The 13,539-nt window shown below is 43.3% G+C and overlaps 1 pseudogene across 1 annotated transcript in view; it reads right to left on the bottom strand.

The window, feature by feature from the left end:
• The window catches only part of LOC147892096 (pentatricopeptide repeat-containing protein At5g39350-like), a 43,727-nt pseudogene extending 33,518 nt beyond the window's left edge, over window positions 1-10,209 (bottom strand). Inside the window, exons 1-3 of the transcript XR_015542401.1 lie at window positions 9,980-10,209; window positions 8,886-9,914; window positions 7,637-7,648 (exon numbers count right to left, since the gene is read on the bottom strand). The product of XR_015542401.1 is annotated as a pentatricopeptide repeat-containing protein At5g39350-like (transcript). The remainder of the gene's footprint in view (window positions 1-7,636; window positions 7,649-8,885; window positions 9,915-9,979) is intronic.
• Window positions 10,210-13,539: the final 3,330 nt, after the last annotated feature.

The following is a 13,539-nucleotide window of genomic DNA, read 5'->3' as shown; positions in this document are numbered from 1 at the left end:
CATCCAGGACACACCTTCTTGCACTTGTGTTTGATGTCAAACATTGAACTTCAAGAGCAAAATGCAACGTGTCTCAGTAGCATCAACTACATTCATGAACCAACATGACCTCATTTTAACGATCCTGCCACGCCATAGCATATTATGCAACTTATGCCATTCACGAATCAAGAAAGGGAAAGAGCCTAAGTTTGCTTCGAAAAACATGACCTTGCCTCCCCAACAACATTTCACAAGCATGCTAAACACTTTGGAGGACCGCTTGATCGCGATAAGAATACCTTTCGCACAAATTCATGAATTAACATTCGAAGGACAATATGGCCTTCATGGCACAATTGTAAATATTTTCGCAGACCTTCACAAAGCACAATAAGTGCTACCCTATTTCCTGAGTGTTGTAACGAGCAAGCAAGTTATTCTCTCTAAGGAGATGCATTGTTTGACAAGGTAGTGAAAATAGAATGGAGGAGCATTTGCACGAACATTTCGTATGTGTAAAAAGGAAAAAGTTCAACCAAGTAGAGGATGATGTCAGTGTTGTTGGGGTGTGCACTTTCAAATGCAGTGTGTTTGTCTACATCATACACCTCCATTTTGTGTGGTCACCGTGCATTGTGCAAATAATAGAAAAAAGAAAACGTGTGCATACAAGGAAAGAAGTAAAGTTGGAGTTGCCTCAATTGTACGCATCCATTTTGTGATTGTTTTGCATCGTACACATAACAAACAGAAAAAACATCCACGTAGAAAGTGAGAAGCAAAACTAGAGCTATCTTAGTTGGAAAGAAACACAAGTAGCATCACAATACGGTGAACACAAAAACAAAGGAAAAATAGCCCCAAATCACGCGTTTGGCTCAAACGCGACCAAGTGGCCAGAGGTGTTGATGGTGAAACTATCGATCGCTTAATGTCAAGAAGCATGGAGTGTACATCCAAAACACTCTAAGCATACAACTCAAGGAAGGGTGTCTCAAGGCCTAGCAAAGTGTCTACATGTGCTCCAAAATTGTGACTGCAACGTCGCGGCACATGCAAGCATTGCAGTTTGAAGCTGAAGAAGAAAACATTCAATGTATGTCCAAATGAAATGAGGGAAGATAACCACATTGCTCTAAAATGGAGGAGATTTGAAAATGTCAATGTTGAAGGATCCAATAAAAAGAGATGGCTACTATCATATAAGAGCACCCAGCCAAGGGAGCTTGTAGGTCACATGGTTCAATCCATCCCAAAATATGTGCTTCATAATTTCACGACCAGCTGGCAGGATAAGCAAGTAGGATAAGCGGTTCAGGACGTGCCTTGCCAATTTTCCCGGTGACACTATTGTATATGTCATAGATTTTGCAGAAAATTATTCTTTTCAAGAACAAGACGAGATACAAAGTGCTCACTGGTACAACAAGCAGATAACAATTCTTGTGCATATCACGTCGCAACCATAAATGCGACCTTTCAACAAAGGAACTTTGCTAATGAATTGCATGGCCGCAGATGTGTACCAATAAGGGTATCCAAGATCACGACTAACACACGTTCCGCCACAGTTGCCACACTGGAAGTCCACAAGCTATGCATTCAATTGTGTGACGTGCAACACGCCTATGACCTACAGCAAAGTAGAAGAATTGGTGAGGTGAGAGTGTTGCAATATTGAACAATGCAAATGTGAAAGAGCTTACTCTTTGGCCATAGCCACCTAGCTTTGACACTTGAGTCATTCTTAGAGCTCATCCTTCTTGTTGCCATCAGGCATCTTTGCAAGGATAGTGAAATCATAGAAGCCAAGTGTGTTATTCGTTGTCCTGTAAGACACATTTTTTAGGGTGTACATCACGATCCCATCTTTGTTGTATTCTTGGACCAGGCGAGTGAGGACACTCTTGTGTTACGCCGACAAATGCAAGCTACAAGAAAATAAAGACCTTAGAAATTGCACTTATTGCTTGCTACTTTGGGCATGACAATAGGAAACACTACTACACACGGATCATATTGCGATGTTTAAGTACCGACGTTTAGCGCGTGTAATCGTCGGTATGAAAAGCACGTCCCGTAAAGTGTCGCTATATAGCAACTTTAGGCAAACATCGCTATATAGCGACTATTATAAAGGTCGCTATATTGTGACTTTTAAGTATCGCTATATAGCGACACTGAGATACTATTTTATAGCGATGTTTTCCAGAGAGGTTTTTAACTCATATAGGCCTTAAAAGTTAGTTTTTTCCAATGACAAATTTTTTACATGTTTGATCTTTTGAGAGAATAAAAATATGAGAGCATGTACATCAAGCCTTTGAAGCTCATATATTCATGTCCAAGTTTGAGATGAAAAAAATTCAATGAAGAGCATTTACATCAACTGTTTCATCTTGAGCCAAGTCTAAGGCGCCAAACAAGTCTATCTCCAACTCTATACCGAGTTGATCTCCTATATCATCATCGTACTCTAGCATCGTACGTTCACCTAAAAGTACTTGATCATCTTCTTCAATAAAGTGTGGTGATTCTTGATGATCGTTGTCTTCTTCCTCAATATCGTGATCTCCATCTTCCTCCCGTGCGATGTCATTATCCGCATCCTCCTCTTGGCTCATATTGTGATCTTTATCTTCTTCACTAGATTCATCCTCCTCTTGGATCATTTTCTTGGTACAGCCACGCATTGCCTTTAATATGGAGCATATAAGGCTTGGTTGTGATGAAGACTTAAGAGTCTGATCCAGAGCAACAAATAAGGGGAGCACACCCTGGAATAAGAGTGCAAGATGCAGCCCATGAAGGGCAGAATACTCAGGTTGATGCATTGGGGTAGCCAGCTCCACAAGTACATAACTCTGCTAGTATAGTTGCATTGGGTGCAGACCCAAGTGTACAGCCACATTCTATGGCCGTGATGCAAACTCAGATGGCTTCTATGTTGCAAGTTTTAACTCAACTCACTCAGAGCTTTGCTGAGATTGTACATAATCCAGCTCTATTGCCAAGGGCAAAGGCGCAGCCCATACAAGATCCACAAATGCAGGTGGGATAGCCACTACCAGAGCCAAAGACACCAGTGGTACAGCCACTTGCAGTGCCACAGAGGCAAGGACCAAATGGGAATGAGCATGGTAGCAATGCTCAGAATGTGCAGCAAGGGCAACAAGCCCAACCACAGTATGTGATTCAGCCAACTCACTTTAGAGGAGGATCTGGCCATGACCTCACAGCCATCCCTAAATCCTTTGTATGCTAATGTGGGGATACAGCCTGGAATGCAGGGAGGTAGTCCCATGGTGTCTCACACTCAAGCAGAAAAGAGCTGTAGATAAGCATCGCAGGAACTTTGGTCTTCATGGAAGGTGATTGGGTATTGCTGCATTTTCTTAAGGCACGTCTTAGGAGCAAGAAAGGGAAGGTAAAGTTGTACACCAAGCTGAGTATGAGGTACTACGAGCCCTTTCAAGTTCTTGAGAAGATCAATGAGGTAGCTTACATGCTGAAGTTACCTGAGAAGTGGACCATCCACAATGCTTTCCATGTTAGCTTGTTGAAGCCTTTTCATGAAGAAGTGTCACAGGATATGCCAGTTGAAGAGCAACTTGAAGTTGATGAGCAAGATGAGGTCTTGATTCCTAAGCAGATTGTGGCACATAAGGATTAGAAGGTTAACGGTAGAGTTGCCAGATGCTATCGAGTGAAGTCCAAGAATTATCCTACCTTGAGGCATTTGGTCTCGAGCCTACTGTGGTAGCGGCTCATTCCGGTTCAGCAGAGCATAGATCTGGAGCATTACCGGATGCTCATGGGAGGGGTAGCACCTCCGCTCCCACAATGCAAACAGGCTCACAGGATATCTAGAGGTCACTTGGTGACACTGTGGCTCCACCTAAGGCACTGATGCTGACAGTGTTTCTGCTGTGAGACTTCTATGATGAGTGATCGTGACACTCCAAACGGTTGATACAATACCACATGGATGGATCTGCAGTCCTGTTGTATGTGCATTGTATTTTTGTACTTCATGTGATGTTGTACTATGGTTTATGGGCTGTTTATGCCTATTGTGATACCCTTTTCTATTTGCGGTAATTTTGGGACAACAAACAAGATAGTTTGCTGTTTCAAGAGGGGGGTATGTCTCGGGTACATGATGGTGATGGTGATGGTGATGGTGAAGTGTTTAAACTAACCGTCACTGAATATAGCCTACCTATGATTTCATGTGCAACAAGTGCAACTCCTAGTGCCATTAGAGTGGTTCTATTCTCTAAGCTCATTGGTTGAGTTCACTCGGGTCATCCTTTAAAAATTGACCCACTAGAGGTCCTATATACTGGTTCCAAGCATTAGGGTCATGGTTTGCCAAGTGACACCCTTAGGGGCATTAAAGTCCCATGCCTTTTTTGCCATGTGTTTGTCTGTGGAGCATGTGTGGCCTCTCTCCTTGCCTTGTGGCACTTGTGTGTCACATCTGGAAGCACCTCGAAGGCCTTGGAGCCCTTCCTTAGTCTTCCTCGCTATTCTGGGTCTTCTCCCCTACTAAAGGAGTCTTCTTCTGAAGATGGCCGATTTTTGCAACTCTCCCTTTGCTGGCTGAAGTCGATTTTGAAGCTTTCTCCGCGACTGTTCTCCTCCCCTTGGTGTTACCTCTGCTGCTGGCATGCTCCCTGGGCCTAGACGCCTTCATTCTAGGCCTTTTCTGAAGGTTTTCTCGACTTTCTTTGCAACAGAAGTTCTCCTTTCCTGCATCTGAAGCCATATTCTTGGACACCTCACTCCTAGCTCCTATCTGGTGCAAGGCACACTGATTTCTGAGGTTTCAGTGGGCTGGAATCTTCATTCTAGTGGACGAATTCATGGCAGATTTGCTAAAGCTTGCTGCACGCTCTCTTTTATGAACTTTGCTGGGTTTGGAAGTCAGTCAAGGACAGCTCCCTCCTACCAGAGTTTGCTATCTATGTTCAACCATCTTCTGAGGCTGTTTCGAACTGGAACAGGCTCCTTTTGTTGGCCGAATTCTTGTCTTCTCCTTCTGCTTTGTGCTACTATCATTCTTGCTGAGTTTCTGGAAGATTGGATGCCATGCAGTTGGCCTGGGAGAGGATTGGGGCATTGGTTGTGATACTCTCTTCCTAGGGGTGCAGTGGCAAGCCTTGGGCTCAGTAATGGCTTTGATTTGTGTAGATGCATTGCTTGGCATGATGCTGGGTTGTTCTGCTTGTGATAACTCAAGGAACCAAGAGAATAGCACTGGGAGTTGGCATAGCCACAGGTTGGCATTGTACTGGGTTGCACCTGCAGGTGAGTTCAAGAAGGGAATCCCTATTATTTGAACTATACCAATGAATAAATAAATACTACAAGGGTCACCAAGTGTTGGGGCCAACAGGTGTCACTGTGTACGTGAGTAGGGGCAAGCCTCCCTTGTTTTGTATGGTTCAGTGATGCTATGCTGTGAATTTGTATGCTCTAAGTATTGTGTTTGGGCAATGGCAATGGAACATGGTGGCTGTATTTTGAGATAATAGTGTCACATATTCTGCCCTTTGTCAGTCAAAGGCCGGTTACATGAAACCTACAGGACGATGCAAGGAAATGATACTTGCCCTCATAACGCACAAACAAGCAAAGCTTGATTTCAAGGCTCCCCAAATTAGGTAGAATGGAATTGTGCTTACCATGTCTAGCTAGTCAAGATTGGAATGAGGCCGTTTCGAGGTGCCTATCTAGATCCATCTATCCTAAAGATCTTTAACCTCCATTCACTTGCACATATTTTGACATGATAAATCCCCATATAAGCCATTAAAATCACCAAAGAAAGAAAGAATACTGATCCTAACCTTGACTTATAGTTATCTTTCCGCATATGGTCAAAGTCCACCAACTCAATCGCTAGCTATTAAAGATCCCGATATTGCTTGCCTTCAATGAAAGCCAAGTACATCTCCGAGGTGCCTATTATTGATCGAAGTCCATTCACTAGACCAACCTCTTGTATCAATGAAATATTATTGATACAAGAGGTTGATCGAAGTCCATCCACTAAACCAACCTCGAACTGGAGTGATCCTGATCTGGGACTAACAAAGCCAGAATCTTATATAGGCCTCCCCTCCTCTATCCCTCAAGCAAGATCTTTACATGTCTCTTTCAAATTGATGACAACCCCCCATTGCGGGACTCTAACTTCATCATATGCTTCATCCAAGCACCCACAGAAATTTTTGCAAAGGTCTTAGATGTAAAGGGCATTAGAGAGCACCTCTTCTTCACCAATCCGACTAATGGAACCACCTCTGCTGTCCCTCACTATTATTGTTGAGTCCAAATGTGCTAGCTGCAAGGACTTATGTCACCCTGTCTTATTCGACAAGTGCTCCAATGCATCATGTCTGCAATCCGACCCTCCTCTCCACATGGCAGAATGTTCATCACGATTCACAATAATAACATCAAGAAAAAGTTCTTCACTTAAAGCTAGATTTGCATCCTCTGACTTAAAGACTCCTTTGCAGGCTTCTTTTACCTTCCTTGTACTGGTATACTTTATGCAATCCTTGTCAACGTATCCTGGAAACTGAGTAGCCTCAAACATTTTGATGTTGGGACCGACTGCCACCAACTGGTCCAGGATCCTTCATGATGTGGTCATGCACCATGTCACCTTTCTCCATCCTGATTGTATGTAATTGATTCAGGAGATACTCATGTTGAGTTACTCTTCTCACAGGTGTCCTTCAAGATCGTCCAGGATTCAAAAGATTGTTTCTTTACAAGTATAAACACCGACACTTGTTGTTAGGATGATGCGACAATGGTCTTTGGCATCTTTTGTCTTTCCACTCCTTACCTCGCTTGGATCTGCAGATGTCATGTTCTTCCCAGTAACTCTCTCTTAGGGCTTTAACTGGTGACGTTTCAGATAACCATGTGGCTGTGAGTCTTCAGTTTCTGAAGTGGATAGTTGGTACCATCCAACTTCCCCCTTCACCAAAGTTGGGGATAAGCATTTGGGAGGCTACAAAGACACTTAAAACTGAAGTACACGCTGCACCAACGCGCAAGAACGCACACTTAAGTAAAACGTAAGAACAGGGCCTGCTTCCTTTAGACGTTCATGTAGATCATAAAAGTTGAATCTTTGGGCTCTGGTAGCATGCCAGATATAAGGGCATCAACTAGATGCCCAGACCTCATAGTACTGATAAGGAAAGTAGAATTTCAGAGCTGGCAAAGTACAGCAGATAGACAGACAAAAGAACATCAATGAAGCTTCACAAAAAAAATCGGCTGAAGATTCAAAACACGGCTCAAATGTGCAGCCAAGTGCTGCTTACAATATAATCGACAGGGCCAATGGCCCTCTATTTATAGGAGGTTTCAGTGGAATCAGGGCCAATACTGTCTCCTATGTGCCTTGCTGGGCCAATAGCCCTCTATAGATAGGAATGGGGAGGGCTGTCTTGAATCTTCCCCCTTCAACCACTTCAGCCAGACCAGCCCTTAGATGGACTGATCATAGGACTGGCTGTTAGCTGACCTAGTCAGCTCCAGGAGAAGCCCAGAAGCAGCCATTACGGCTACCCAGGAAATACATAAAGCTTATGGCCAAACCAAACAGCTCTCATGGGGCACTCACAAATAATCCCACCTGAACCGATCTGCACATCCCTAGATGGGCATGTGCTCAATTCCTTCAAACCTCAACAGGTATACACACAACCCATGATGGGCATGTGTTCCCCTAGTCAAAGCCTCATGTTCTCTTCAAATGGGGCTCACATATAGGGCATTGACTGTTTCTAACACATCCCTCCCTCTCACTGCATCTCACCCATCCATCATTCCAAATGGAATTTTGCAAATAGCTAATGTGGATGTACTTTGTCGTCAATAATCCCCACAAGTGCATTTTCCTTCCTTGAAGACATGAACACAGTCTGTAACTCGGACAATAATAGTTCGCTGCTCTATCTTTGATATAATTGTAGTGGCTGCATGACAGTCATCACAAACCTGGATATTTGTGACAACCCGTATTGGTGTCCCCTTGGGTGTATTGAGCAGGGCAAATGCGATAGCCAGCTTCTCACTATGGCCACATAATCCATCCTTCTTTCCAGAGTTAGATACGTCCCGGAACAAACCGTGCAAATCTGGGACATACCCTCTCTCCTGCATTTTGAGGGAAAGGTCTTCTAGCTTTGCATATATATGTTTGCTTTGGGAATGTCTTGTATCCCCCACCATAAAGGTATGCACAATCCCGTCAACTTCAGTCCAACTCTGTCCTGGCTTCTTATGTGCTTGTTTCACTCTCATAGCCTCAATCTTCTTCTCATCCTCCTGCATGTGAGCGTCTGCATAGATGTTACACATCAAAACATAAGCTGAAGCATCCTTTTCATCCAACTGCACTGCATGTTCAAAGGCCTGTCTTCCAAGCTCCACATTACCCCACATTCGACAAGCACCCAACAGAGTAAGCAATAACACAAGATCAGGTTGGAAAGTCATCTGCTTCACCATGCCTACCGCCTCGCCTAATTGGCCTGCCCGGCCAAGAAGATCAACCATGCAGGTATGATGTGCAATTGTTGGAGTAATGCCGTAGTCTTTGCTCATGGCCTCAAAGTACTTCTGGCCATCGTCCACTAGACCAGCATGACTGCAGGCAGATAAAACACTAAGGAACGTGATCGCGTCTGGCTTTATGCCTTCTCCCCTCATTCTCTCAAACAAATGGAAAACAGTCTCGATTTCTCCTAGCTGGGCATATCCTGCGATTAGTGCAGTCCATGAGACCACATCTCGAGCTGCAAGCTTGTCAAAGACTTCCTGTGCTTTTGCAAGCGAGCCACATTTGGCATACATATCGACCAAAGCACTGCCAATAAAAGGATCTCTTTCCCACCCGTTTCTGGCAATCTTATTGCCTATTTCTCGGCCCTTCTCTATGGCTCCTACGGAGCCACAAGCTTTCAAGCTGCAAACAAACGTGACAGCATTCGGAGACACACCCTCCAGTTGCATTTGTTCAAAGCAGTTCAACGCTTCCTCCTCAAGCCCGTGTTCGGCATATCCAGCAATTAGTGAAGTCCACAAGACTACATCTCTAAATGGAAGATTGTCAAACATTTCTTGTGCTGCTGAAAGTGAGCCACATTTGGCATACATATCGACCAACATACTACCAACAAAAAGATCTCTTTCCAACCCCTTTCTGGAAATCTCAGCATGTATTTCTCGGCCTCTCCCCCCATCTTTCAGCCTAGCACAGGCCTTCAGCACGGCCACAAACGTATACTTGTTAGGAAGTACACAATGCTCTTGCATTTTCTGGTACAAGTTGAGGGCGTGCTGTGATTCCCCGAGTTCAATATAACCCGTGATGAGAGAAGTCCAAGAATATTCATTCGGATTGACCAACCGGTTAAAAACCCGCAGAGCATGGCAAATGCTTCCACATTCCACCAGCATTGGGACAAGGTAGTTCCCGAGGGATTTATCAGCTTCCAGCCCACATTTGCACATGTAGGCATACAAGCGCTTAGCATACGTTAGATTTTTCTTTTTTCTGCATTTGTGTAAGGTGCATATAAATTTCTCAACCGACGGCAGCTTGGACATTCCTTCCAAAGAAGTGAGTGCCTCCTCTAAGCTCAGCATCTCCCAGCCTGCGTTCACCGGTACTCCAGGCCTAATGCTGATTTTGCAATTGCTGACATGCTCCACCAAACCACGGCCTTGAGCGTTCCACAGGGCCTGACCAGTGGGTGCTTTGGCGCCGTCCATTCCCTTGCTTCTGGACTCCTTTTTCTCGAGCATGTCTGTAACCCAACCTGGATCGTACCAACCGTGTATCCATAACGACTCTTTGGTAAATTTATGCTTGAAATCTGGAGCTTTGGGTTTGCCTGTCAAAATTCAGAGGTCGTCAGACTAGACAGTATTTCTACAGTTCTACCTGTGGAAAATTCACAAGTTGCTTTGGGTTGTCCGAGGGCAGCGAGCGTGAGATAGTGTCACCACAAGCGCTCTCTCCGTTAACTGCCTACGAAGTATGGACACGATGGAAATCAATTGCCAGAAAAGTATCACTTGAAGTAAAGCTAGCGTCCTGGCGTGCTTATCGTCTCTGGTTGCATGTGATCTGCCTACTCAGAAGGCCAACCTGCGCCAAGGGGTTTTGATCGAGTCGTCCATCCGCCACTCTGTAGCTCTGCCGCTCCAGTATCCATTGTAAGATAGTAAAAATCTTGCAACTATTGGGTTCCAAGATGCTTTTGAGCCGGGATTGGCACGAGGTGACGTGCCCGGGCGAGTGGACCTTGCCCCACTTTGATAGAAGTTCCACGTTGGAAAAAATTCCTTCTAATGCCCAAGCATTCCTTCAAGAAGAACCTTGGTATGCCACATCACCTTCCAACACAGGCACTAGCTATTTAACGTGCCATGTAGCCAGCCACATGCTATTCAATTGCTCACCAACTTCACACTGGTCTGCCATCGTCTCCAACTAGGTGGGAACAATTGTTGTAAATTGAAGGGTGAAAATGCATATGAATAGGGTGTTGCAGTTGATCCCAGATTACTGGCCTACGGATTTTATCACTTCATCTAGGTAAGTGGGGGGGGTCATGCCCTTCCTATGAACAACTCGAAAACTAATTAATTCATTCATTATTAAAGGGCTCCCCTATTGGAGCCTTAGAGAGATTCCCTAAAGACCTCAGTTCAAGAGAGACCCACTAATGACAATATAGTGTAACTCCATGTTTTGAAACAAAAAGGACAAACAAGAAGATTTAAAAATTTTCCAATTTCCAAGTGTATAAAGTTTTATGAACCATGTAAGTCAAATATAAGTTTTTTGGTTATTGGCCTCATGGGATATGTAGGGATTACATACATACATACATATATATATATGTACACACACACAGAGTTGTTGGGAGGGACAAGGAGAGAGGAACTAAGAGGAAGAGAGAGAGAGCGCTCAGGTTTGTTGCTCTAAGGCTCCCAAATGGGGAGGTACCTGTGAGCTCGAAGGCGTGGAGGGGTTATTAGGATCGGCTGTGATTGGTCCAATGGCATGGACATTAGAGATCATGTGGGCTATGGAACGCTCGATGTGGGTGGTTGTTGGTCAATGCAACCGGATTGGTCCATGCATGCAATGATGAGTATTGGCTTTTGGAAGTGCATGAAGATCACGTGGGGTTTCATTACGAGGAGTTAGAGGCCACAACCTACGAATTCTCAAAGGCACACGACTGCCCTCTCTTTGTCAAGCCCCGGCATGTGGAGCCATGAGCCATGAGAATGCGCTTAGTCTTCTAGTATTGGTCGTAGAGCAGTTGCTAACAATCTTGTAGGGTCCACAGTCAAGTTGTTACAGGGTCTCAATGGCTTATATTTTGCGACAAGGCCAGTAGGCATGAGCTAAGCATCATATTCCATGTCGTGTGATTTTTTGTTAAACAATATATAGTCATGTTTTCACCGAAAGTTGCAATATCATCACAACTAATTATGCTCCTTTAAATTAGTGTTAAGCATTGACAGTATTTAGAATGCTTGAATGGATCCTATGTGTGAGCTTCTGTCTTGATTGTCTCCTTAGCATTTCGTTCATGATTTTATGTATAATACGATCTCCGAGAACAAAGTCATTGCAAGGTTTATGCCTAACATTTAGTATAAAAGCCAGGGTCAGGAGTATCCTGTGAGTGTTGTCAGTTGTCTATCCATACAAATTTTGTTTCACCACCCCATGAAGCCTCAGGGACATCCATCGTTGCATTGATCTGCCTATTGAGGCCATGTTCAAGGGTGAAAGTGCCTATTAATAGTGTTACAATCAATCTCAAATTCTTGGCCTACAAATTTTATCACTTCATCTGGGTAGGGGGGCGGGGGGGGCGCGGGGTCATGCCCTTCCTACGGACAACTCAAAAACTAATGAGTTCATTTCCCCTATTGGAGCCTTAGAGGCGTTCCCTAAAGACCTGAGTTTAAGAGAGACCCACGGCAATACAGTGTGAACTCCACATTTTGAAACAAAAAGAGCAAAAAAACAAGGTTTTAAAAAATCCCAATTTCCAAGTGTGTAAAGTTTTATGAACCATGTAAGTCAAATATAAGTTTTTTTGTTCTTGGCCTTGAGGGGATATGTAGTGAACATGTGTGTGTGTGTGTGTGTGTGTGTGTGTGTGTGTGTGTGTGTGTGTGTGTGTAGAGAGAGAGAGAGAGAGAGAGAGACATCTAGTTACAAAAGGCATTAATGTAAGTTTGTGTATAAGGCTTTAAAGCGAGAAAAAAAGCATACTAGAATATACATTTCAGTTATTAATTATATGTGTGTGTAGCTATATATAAAGACTCGAACTAAATTAAGGAAATAAAGGAATTAGTTTAAAAGAAAAGATTTAATAATTGAACAAAGAAAAGTGCAAATATGTCAAGGAAACCTTGAGGGGCAGCAAGTGCAAGTGTGTGTGTGTGGGGGGGGGCAGGGGCCAATTAGGAAAAATTGTGTAGACATCATGAGTGCATGCTTGTATGAGACATCGAAAAAGTGTGTGTGTGTGTGTGTGTGTGTGTGTGTGTGTGTGTGTGTGTGTGTGGGGCCACCCCCAACCCAAAGGTAAGACCACATGGTGGGAAGTAAGCCCACCATGTGGAACTTACTCCCTACCTAATAGTAAATGCCATAAAAAGGGATCTCTATGATAAGTGTCAAAAGTGATATAAAAGTGATGCCATTAGTAGATGCATACTCCATTTTTGGGAATCAATGTTTCTGCACACAAAAAAGTAATCATTAGTAAACAAAGGAAAGGGACACAAAATAATTCCAAAGACAAACAATTGACCATGCTTAAAATTATCCTATGATTATGAATTAATTATATGGTACTAGCCTGTTGGGAGATCAGTTTGTGTGTTTAGATTTAATAATCCCATCAATAAATGAACCATACAATTAATTAAATCATTTGGATAAGCAATGGATTGAAATTTTTTTAAGAAAACTAAATTGAAGTAACCTTTAAAATATTGCAATCCAAAAAAATTGGTAAGGAAAGCAAGAGGATTAGCAATAGAGTTTTTCTTTATATTGAGTTTGCAAACTTTAAGCAAAGAATTAGTACAACGGTGTCGAATCTGTCAACGAGTCTAGGCTCCAAGGTCAGGGTCCACTTACCTGTTGCCATCCAAACAAAACAATGTGTAAGAACATCATAGTTTTGTGAGGAAAGACAAGTAATGCTTGTAAACCCCAACTTGTTATCGCTTCCATGGAGCAAGACACCTCTCAAGATTCTGAAAATATTAAAATGGGGTGTCAAAAATTAAACACATATGAAAAAAGAGAGGCGGCCTTGCACCCTTGCAAGAAAAAGTTAAATTCTTTTTTACAAAAGCAAACAAAGGGGGCCATCCCACCCCCTTGCAAATGAAAGAAAACTATTGTAGATTATTGGAACATACTGTACATGGGGGGTATTCCACACCCGCGATGAAGAAAATAATTAT

Source organism: Dipteris shenzhenensis, chromosome 17 (genome assembly GCF_047967505.1).
Source record: "Dipteris shenzhenensis isolate YYH24624 ecotype China chromosome 17, Dip_SZ_1.0, whole genome shotgun sequence".
Taxonomy (NCBI): domain Eukaryota; kingdom Viridiplantae; phylum Streptophyta; class Polypodiopsida; order Gleicheniales; family Dipteridaceae; genus Dipteris; species Dipteris shenzhenensis.
The sequence above is the reverse complement of the archived record's forward strand: the minus strand, read 5'-3'. Positions and strand labels throughout refer to the sequence as shown.